Here is a 10,027-nt window from a genome sequence, read left to right as displayed (position 1 = left end):
CCAGAAGGAAATCTAAAATTCCCAGTTACACGGTTTCACATTTCCTAACCAGAAAGAAATCTAAAATTCCCAGTTACACGGTTTCACATTTCCTAACCAGAAGGAAATCTAAAATTTCCAGTTACAAGGTTTCACATTTCTTAACCAGGAGGAAATTTAAGATTCCCAGTTACACGGTTTCACATTTCCTAACCAGAAGGAAATCTAAAATTTCCAGTTACAAGGTTTCACATTTCTTAACCAGAAGGAAATTTAAGATTCCCAGTTACACGGTTTCACATTTCATAACCAGAAGGAAATCTAAAATTCCCAGTTACACGGTTTCACATTTCCTAACCAGAAGGAAATCTGAAAATTTCCAGTTACAAGGTTTCACATTTCTTAACCAGAAGGAAATTTAAGATTCCCAGTTACACGGTTTCACATTTCCTAACCAGAAGGAAATCTAAAATTCCCAGTTACACGGTTTCACATTTCCTAACCAGAAGGAAATCTAAAATTCCCAGTTACACGGTTTCACATTTCCTAACCAGAAGGAAATCTAAAATTTCCAGTTACAAGGTTTCACATTTCTTAACCAGAAGGAAATTTAAGATTCCCAGTTACACGGTTTCACATTTCCTAACCAGAAGGAAATCTAAAATTTCCAGTTACAAGGTTTCACATTTCCTAACCAGAAGGAAATCTAAAATTTCCAGTTACAAGGTTTCACATTTCTTAACCAGAAGGAAATTTAAGATTCCCAGTTACACGGTTTCACATTTCCTAACCAGATGGAAATCTAAAATTTCCAGTTACAAGGTTTCACATTTCTTAACCAGAAGGAAATTTAAGATTCCCAGTTACACGGTTTCACATTTCATAACCAGAAGGAAATCTAAAATTTCCAGTTACACGGTTTCACATTTCCTAACCAGAAGGAAATCTAAAATTCCCAGTTACACGGTTTCACATTTCCTAACCAGAAGGAAATCTAAAATTTCCAGTTACAAGGTTTCACATTTCTTAACCAGAAGGAAATTTAAGATTCCCAGTTACACGGTTTCACATTTCCTAACCAGAAGGAAATCTAAAATTTCCAGTTACAAGGTTTCACATTTCTTAAACAGAAGGAAATTTAAGATTCCCAGTTACACGGTTTCAGATTTCCTAACCAGAAGGAAATCTAAAATTCCCAGTTACACGGTTTCACATTTCCTAACCAGAAGGAAATCTAAAATTTCCAGTTACAAGGTTTCACATTTCTTAACCAGAAGGAAATTTAGGATTCCCAGTTACACGATTTCACATTTCTTAACCAGAAGGAAATTTGAGATTCCCAGTTACACGATTTCACATTTCTTAACCAGAAGGAAATTTAAGATTCCCAGTTACACGGTTTCACATTTCCTAACCATAAGGAAATCTAAAATTTCCAGTTACACGGTTTCACATTTCTTAACCAGAAGGAAATTTGAGATTCCCAGTTACACCATTTCACATTTCTTAACCAGAAGGAAATTTAAGATTCCCAGTTACACGGTTTCACATTTCTTAACCGGAAGGAAATCTAAGATTCCCAGTTACACGGTTTCACATTTCCTAACCAGAAGGAAATTTAAGATTCCCAGTTACACGGTTTCACATTTCCTAACCAGAAGGAAATCTAAAATTCCCAGTTACACGGTTTCACATTTCTTAACCAGAAGGAAATCTAAGATTCCCAGTTACACGATTTCACATTTCTTAACCAGAAGGTAATCTAAGATTCCCAGTTACACGGTTTCAAATTTCTTAACCAGAAGGAAATTTAAGATTCCCAGTTACACGATTTCACATTTCTTAACCAGAAGGAAATTTAAGATTCCCAGTTACACGGTTTCACATTTCTTAACCAGAAGGAAATTTAAGATTCCCAGTTACACGATTTCACATTTCTTAACCGGAAGGAAATTTAAGATTCCCAGTTACACGGTTTCACATTTCCTAACCAGAAGGAAATCTAAAATTTCCAGTTACAAGGTTTCACATTTCTGAACCAGAGGGAAATTTAAGATTCCCAGTTACAAGGTTTCACATTTCTTAACCAGAAGGAAATTTAAGATTCCCAGTTACACGATTTCACATTTCCTAACCAGAAGGAAATCTAAAATTTCCAGTTACAAGGTTTCACATTTCTTAACCAGAAGGAAATTTAAGATTCCCAGTTACACGATTTCACATTTCTTAACCAGAAGGAAATTTGAGATTCCCAGTTACACGATTTCACATTTCTTAACCAGAAGGAAATTTAAGATTCCCAGTTACACGGTTTCACATTTCCTAACCAGAAGGAAATCTAAAATTTCCAGTTACACGGTTTCACATTTCTTAACCAGAAGGAAATTTGAGATTCCCAGTTACACGATTTCACATTTCTTAACCAGAAGGAAATTTAAGATTCCCAGTTACACGGTTTCACATTTCTTAACCAGAAGGAAATTTAAGATTCCCAGTTACACGGTTTCACATTTCCTAACCAGAAGGAAATTTAAGATTCCCAGTTACACGGTTTCACATTTCCTAACCAGAAGGAAATCTAAAATTCCCAGTTACACGGTTTCACATTTCTTAACCAGAAGGAAATCTAAGATTCCCAGTTACACGATTTCACATTTCTTAACCAGAAGGTAATTTAAGATTCCCAGTTACACGGTTTCACATTTCTTAACCAGAAGGAAATTTAAGATTCCCAGTTACACGATTTCACATTTCTTAACCAGAAGGAAATTTAAGATTCCCAGTTACACGGTTTCACATTTCTTAACCAGAAGGAAATTTAAGATTCCCAGTTACACGATTTCACATTTCTTAACCAGAAGGAAATTTAAGATTCCCAGTTACACGGTTTCACATTTCCTAACCAGAAGGAAATCTAAAATTCCCAGTTACACGGTTTCACATTTCCTAACCAGAAGGAAATCTAAAATTTCCAGTTACAAGGTTTCACATTTCTTAACCAGAAGGAAATTTAAGATTCCCAGTTACACGGTTTCACATTTCATAACCAAAAGGAAATCTAAAATTCCCAGTTACACGGTTTCACATTTCCTAACCAGAAGGAAATCTAAAATTTCCAGTTACAAGGTTTCACATTTCTTAACCAGAAGGAAATTTAAGATTCCCAGTTACACGGTTTCACATTTCCTAACCAGAAGGAAATCTAAAATTTCCAGTTACAAGGTTTCACATTTCTTAACCAGAAGGATATTTGAGATTCCCAGTTACACAATTTCACATTTCTTAACCAGAAGGAAATTTAAGATTCCCAGTTACACGGTTTCACATTTCATAACCAGAAGGAAATCTAAAATTCCCAGTTACACAGTTTCACATTTCCTAACCAGAAGGAAATCTAAAATTTCCAGTCACAAGGTTTCACATTTCTTAACCAGAAGGAAATTTAAGATTCCCAGTTACACGGTTTCACATTTCCTAACCAGAAGGAAATCTAAAATTTCCAGTTACAAGGTTTCACATTTCTTAACCAGAAGGAAATTTGAGATTCCCAGTTACACGATTTCACATTTCTTAACCAGAAGGAAATTTAAGATTCCCAGTTACACGGTTTCACATTTCCTAACCAGAAGGAAATCTAAAATTCCCAGTTACACGGTTTCACATTTCCTAACCAGAAGGAAATCTAAAATTCCCAGTTACACGGTTTCACATTTCCTAACCAGAAGGAAATCTAAAATTTCCAGTTACAAGGTTTCACATTTCTTAACCAGAAGGAAATTTAAGATTCCCAGTTACACGGTTTCACATTTCCTAACCAGAAGGAAATCTAAAATTCCCAGTTACACGGTTTCACATTTCCTAACCAGAAGGAAATCTAAAATTTCCAGTTACAAGGTTTCACATTTCTTAACCAGAAGGAAATTTAAGATTCCCAGTTACACGGTTTCACATTTCCTAACCAGAAGGAAATCTAAAATTCCCAGTTACACGGTTTCACATTTCCTAACCAGAAGGAAATCTAAAATTCCCAGTTACACGGTTTCACATTTCCTAACCAGAAGGAAATCTAAAATTTCCAGTTACAAGGTTTCACATTTCTTAACCAGGAGGAAATTTAAGATTCCCAGTTACACGGTTTCACATTTCCTAACCAGAAGGAAATCTAAAATTTCCAGTTACAAGGTTTCACATTTCTTAACCAGAAGGAAATTTAAGATTCCCAGTTACACGGTTTCACATTTCATAACCAGAAGGAAATCTAAAATTCCCAGTTACACGGTTTCACATTTCCTAACCAGAAGGAAATCTAAAATTTCCAGTTACAAGGTTTCACATTTCTTAACCAGAAGGAAATTTAAGATTCCCAGTTACACGGTTTCACATTTCCTAACCAGAAGGAAATCTAAAATTCCCAGTTACACGGTTTCACTTTTCCTAACCAGAAGGAAATCTAAAATTCCCAGTTACACGGTTTCACATTTCCTAACCAGAGGAAATCTAAAATTTCCAGTTACAAGGTTTCACATTTCTTAACCAGAAGGAAATTTAAGATTCCCAGTTACACGGTTTCACATTTCCTAACCAGAAGGAAATCTAAAATTTCCAGTTACAAGGTTTCACATTTCCTAACCAGAAGGAAATCTAAAATTTCCAGTTACAAGGTTTCACATTTCTTAACCAGAGGGAAATTTAAGATTCCCAGTTACACGGTTTCACATTTCCTAACCAGATGGAAATCTAAAATTTCCAGTTACAAGGTTTCACATTTCTTAACCAGAAGGAAATTTAAGATTCCCAGTTACACGGTTTCACATTTCATAACCAGAAGGAAATCTAAAATTTCCAGTTACACGGTTTCACATTTCCTAACCAGAAGGAAATCTAAAATTCCCAGTTACACGGTTTCACATTTCCTAACCAGAAGGAAATCTAAAATTTCCAGTTACAAGGTTTCACATTTCTTAACCAGAAGGAAATTTAAGATTCCCAGTTACACGGTTTCACATTTCCTAACCAGAAGGAAATCTAAAATTTCCAGTTACAAGGTTTCACATTTCTTAACCAGAAGGAAATTTAAGATTCCCAGTTACACGGTTTCACATTTCCTAACCAGAAGGAAATCTAAAATTCCCAGTTACACGGTTTCACATTTCCTAACCAGAAGGAAATCTAAAATTTCCAGTTACAAGGTTTCACATTTCTTAACCAGAAGGAAATTTAAGATTCCCAGTTACACGATTTCACATTTCTTAACCAGAAGGAAATTTGAGATTCCCAGTTACACGATTTCACATTTCTTAAATAGAAGGAAATTTAAGATTCCCAGTTACACGGTTTCACATTTCCTAACCAGAAGGAAATCTAAAATTTCCAGTTACACGGTTTCACATTTCTTAACCAGTAGGAAATTTGAGATTCCCAGTTACACGATTTCACATTTCTTAACCAGAAGGAAATTTAAGATTCCCAGTTACACGGTTTCACATTTCTTAACCAGAAGGAAATTTAAGATTCCCAGTTACACGGTTTCACATTTCCTAACCAGAAGGAAATTTAAGATTCCCAGTTACACGGTTTCACATTTCCTAACCAGAAGGAAATCTAAAATTCCCAGTTACACGGTTTCACATTTCCTAACCAGAAGGAAATCTAAAATTCCCAGTTACACGATTTCACATTTCTTAACCAGAAGGTAATTTAAGATTCCCAGTTACACGGTTTCACATTTCTTAACCAGAAGGAAATTTAAGATTCCCAGTTACACGGTTTCACATTTCTTAACCAGAAGGAAATTTAAGATTCCCAGTTACACGATTTCACATTTCTTAACCAAAAGGAAATTTAAGATTCCCAGTTACACGGTTTCACATTTCATAACCAGAAGGAAATCTAAAATTCCCAGTTACACGGTTTCACATTTCCTAACCAGAAGGAAATCTAAAATTTCCAGTTACAAGGTTTCACATTTCTTAACCAGAAGGAAATTTAAGATTCCCAGTTACACGGTTTCACATTTCCTAACCAGAAGGAAATCTAAAATTTCCAGTTACAAGGTTTCACATTTCCTAACCAGAAGGAAATTTGAGATTCCCAGTTACACGATTTCACATTTCTTAACCAGAAGGAAATTTAAGATTCCCAGTTACACGGTTTCATATTTCATAACCAGAAGGAAATCTAAAATTCCCAGTTACACGGTTTCACATTTCCTAACCAGAAGGAAATCTAAAATTTCCAGTTACAAGGTTTCACATTTCTGAACCAGAAGGAAATTTAAGATTCCCAGTTACACGGTTTCACATTTCCTAACCAGAAGGAAATCTAAAATTCCCAGTTACACGGTTTCACATTTCCTAACCAGAAGGAAATCTAAAATTTCCAGTTACAAGGTTTCACATTTCTTAACCAGAAGGAAATTTAAGATTCCCAGTTACACGGTTTCACATTTCCTAACCAGAAGGAAATCTAAAATTCCCAGTTACACGGTTTCACATTTCCTAACCAGAAGGAAATCTAAAATTCCCAGTTACACGGTTTCACATTTCCTAACCAGAAGGAAATCTAAAATTTCCAGTTACAAGGTTTCACATTTCTTAACCAGGAGGAAATTTAAGATTCATAGTTACACGGTTTCACATTTCCTAACCAGAAGGAAATCTAAAATTTCCAGTTACAAGGTTTCACATTTCTTAACCAGAAGGAAATTTAAGATTCCCAGTTACACGGTTTCATATTTCATAACCAGAAGGAAATCTAAAATTCCCAGTTACACGGTTTCACATTTCCTAACCAGAAGGAAATCTAAAATTTCCAGTTACAAGGTTTCACATTTCTTAACCAGAAGGAAATTTAAGATTCCCAGTTACACGGTTTCACATTTCCTAACCAGAAGGAAATCTAAAATTCCCATTTACACGGTTTCACATTTCCTAACCAGAAGGAAATCTAAAATTCCCAGTTACACGGTTTCACATTTCCTAACCAGAAGGAAATCTAAAATTTCCAGTTACAAGGTTTCACATTTCTTAACCAGAAGGAAATTTAAGATTCCCAGTTACACGGTTTCACATTTCCTAACCAGAAGGAAATCTAAAATTTCCAGTTACAAGGTTTCACATTTCCTAACCAGAAGGAAATCTAAAATTTCCAGTTACAAGGTTTCACATTTCTTAACCAGAAGGAAATTTAAGATTCCCAGTTACACGGTTTCACATTTCCTAACCAGAAGGAAATCTAAAATTTCCAGTTACAAGGTTTCACACTTCTTAACCAGAAGGAAATTTAAGATTCCCAGTTACACGGTTTCACATTTCATAACCAGAAGGAAATCTAAAATTTCCAGTTACACGGTTTCACATTTCCTAACCAGAAGGAAATCTAAAATTCCCAGTTACACGGTTTCACATTTCCTAACCAGAAGGAAATCTAAAATTTCCAGTTACAAGGTTTCACATTTCTTAACCAGAAGGAAATTTAAGATTCCCAGTTACACGGTTTCACATTTCCTAACCAGAAGGAAATCTAAAATTTCCAGTTACAAGGTTTCACATTTCTTAACCAAAAGGAAATTTAAGATTCCCAGTTACACGGTTTCACATTTCCTAACCAGAAGGAAATCTAAAATTCCCAGTTACACGGTTTCACATTTCCTAACCAGAAGGAAATCTAAAATTTCCAGTTACAAGGTTTCACATTTCTTAACCAGAAGGAAATTTAAGATTCCCAGTTACACGATTTCACATTTCTAAACCAGAAGGAAATTTAAGATTCCCAGTTACACGGTTCCACATTTCCTAACCAGAAGGAAATCTAAAATTCCCAGTTACACGGTTTCACATTTCCTAACCAGAAGGAACTCTAAAATTTCCAGTTACACGGTTTCACATTTCCTAACCAGAAGGAAATCTAAAATTCCCAGTTACACGGTTTCACATTTCCTAACCAGAAGGAAATCTAAAATTCCCAGTTACACGGTTTCACATTTCCTAACCAGAAGGAAATCTAAAATTCCCAGTTACACGGTTTCACTTTTCCTAACCAGAAGGAAATCTAAAATTCCCAGTTACAAGGTTTCACATTTCCTAACCAGAAGGAAATTTAAGATTCCCAGTTACACGGTTTCACATTTCCTAACCAGAAGGAAATCTAAAATTCCCAGTTACACGGTTTCACATTTCCTAACCAGAAGGAAATCTAAAATTCCCAGTTACACGGTTTCACATTTCCTAACCAGAAGGAAATCTAAAATTCCCAGTTACACGGTTTCACTTTTCCTAACCAGAAGGAAATCTAAAATTCCCAGTTACAAGGTTTCACATTTCCTAACCAGAAGGAAATCTAAAATTCCCAGTTACACGGTTTCACTTTTCCTAACCAGAAGGAAATCTAAAATTCCCAGTTACAAGGTTTCACATTTCTTAACCAGAAGGAAATTTAATATTCCCAGTTACACGGTTTCACATTTCCTAACCAGAAGGAAATCTAAAATTCCCAGTTACACGGTTTCACATTTCCTAACCAGAAGGAAATCTAAAATTCCCAGTTACACGGTTTCACATTTCCTAACCAGAAGGAAATCTAAAATTCCCAGTTACACGGTTTCACATTTCCTAACCAGAAGGAAATCTAAAATTCCCAGTTACACGGTTTCACATTTCCTAACCAGAAGGAAATTTAAGATTCCCAGTTACACGGTTTCACATTTCCTAACCAGAAGGAAATCTAAAATTTCCAGTTACAAGGTTTCACATTTCTTAACCAGAAGGAAATTTAATATTCCCAGTTACACGGTTTCACATTTCCTAACCAGAAGGAAATCTAAAATTTCCAGTTACAAGGTTTCACATTTCTTAACCAGAAGGAAATTTAATATTCCCAGTTACACGGTTTCACATTTCCTAACCAGAAGGAAATCTAAAATTCCCAGTTACACGGTTTCACATTTCCTAACCAGAAGGAAATCTAAAATTCCCAGTTACACGGTTTCACATTTCTTAACCAGAAGGAAATTTAAGATTCCCAGTTACACGGTTTCACATTTCCTAACCAGAAGGAAATTTAAGATTCCCAGTTACACGGTTTCACATTTCTTAACCAGAAGGAAATTTAAGATTCCCAGTTACACAGCTTCATATTTCCCATTCAGATAAAAATTAAAGATTTTCAGACTTACGCATATGTTTAGTAAAGATGGAAAGATAAGTAATTGTTGGTTGCAAATCGTTTTTAAAAAACAGGAAAATAAACATGACTATATCTTCCAGTTAAAGAGATTATCTTCAATCACTAAAGGAGGTGTTCTAAAGAGCACAATGTTGTTACTGGAGGAAGATCTACTAAGCTTTGGGTAAAAGAAAGACTTTAACATGTATAAAACCATTTCACCCAATTGAGAGAGAGAGAGAGAGAGAGAGAGAGAGAGAGAGAGAGAGAGAGAGAATACTAAAATCTTAAAAGCCTTACGCTCGTATCTCCTTTCATGTCTCCATAAATATCATCCCGTTCTCCGGTAACTCCCAAAGACTGACTTTGTCTTTAAGGAGGTTAGATGTAATTCCATCAGGGTTAGTTGAATTTTTGCTTTGCCTCTTAATAACTCCTCTTTTTTTATATAAAATAAATTGGTCAGGAGAGATTGTAGGCTACCATCAGCTATGATGGTTTAGTCTTAAAGAGTTGAGGATAAAGGTCAAAAGAATATATAATTTTAATAATGGACAGAAATAATATAGTTTTGATAATGGTTAGACAATGTATAATTGTAATAATGTTCAGAAAATATGAAATTTGTAATTGTGGCCAGAGAGAAACATGATTTTAATCATTGTTAGACAATATATAATTTTGATAATAGCCAGGAACTATATAACTTAATAATAGTCCGAAAGTATATAATTGTGATGTGGATAACAATATATATAATTTTGATAATGGTCAAAACATATACAGTATGATTCCAATAATGGTCAGAGAATATAAAATTTTATTCATGGTAAGAAAATGTGTAATTGTCATAATGATCAGAAAATATATAATTCTAAAAATAGTG

Source organism: Palaemon carinicauda, chromosome 29, assembly GCF_036898095.1.
Source record: "Palaemon carinicauda isolate YSFRI2023 chromosome 29, ASM3689809v2, whole genome shotgun sequence".
In the NCBI taxonomy this organism is placed as follows: domain Eukaryota; kingdom Metazoa; phylum Arthropoda; class Malacostraca; order Decapoda; family Palaemonidae; genus Palaemon; species Palaemon carinicauda.
This window is presented reverse-complemented; position numbering follows the sequence as displayed.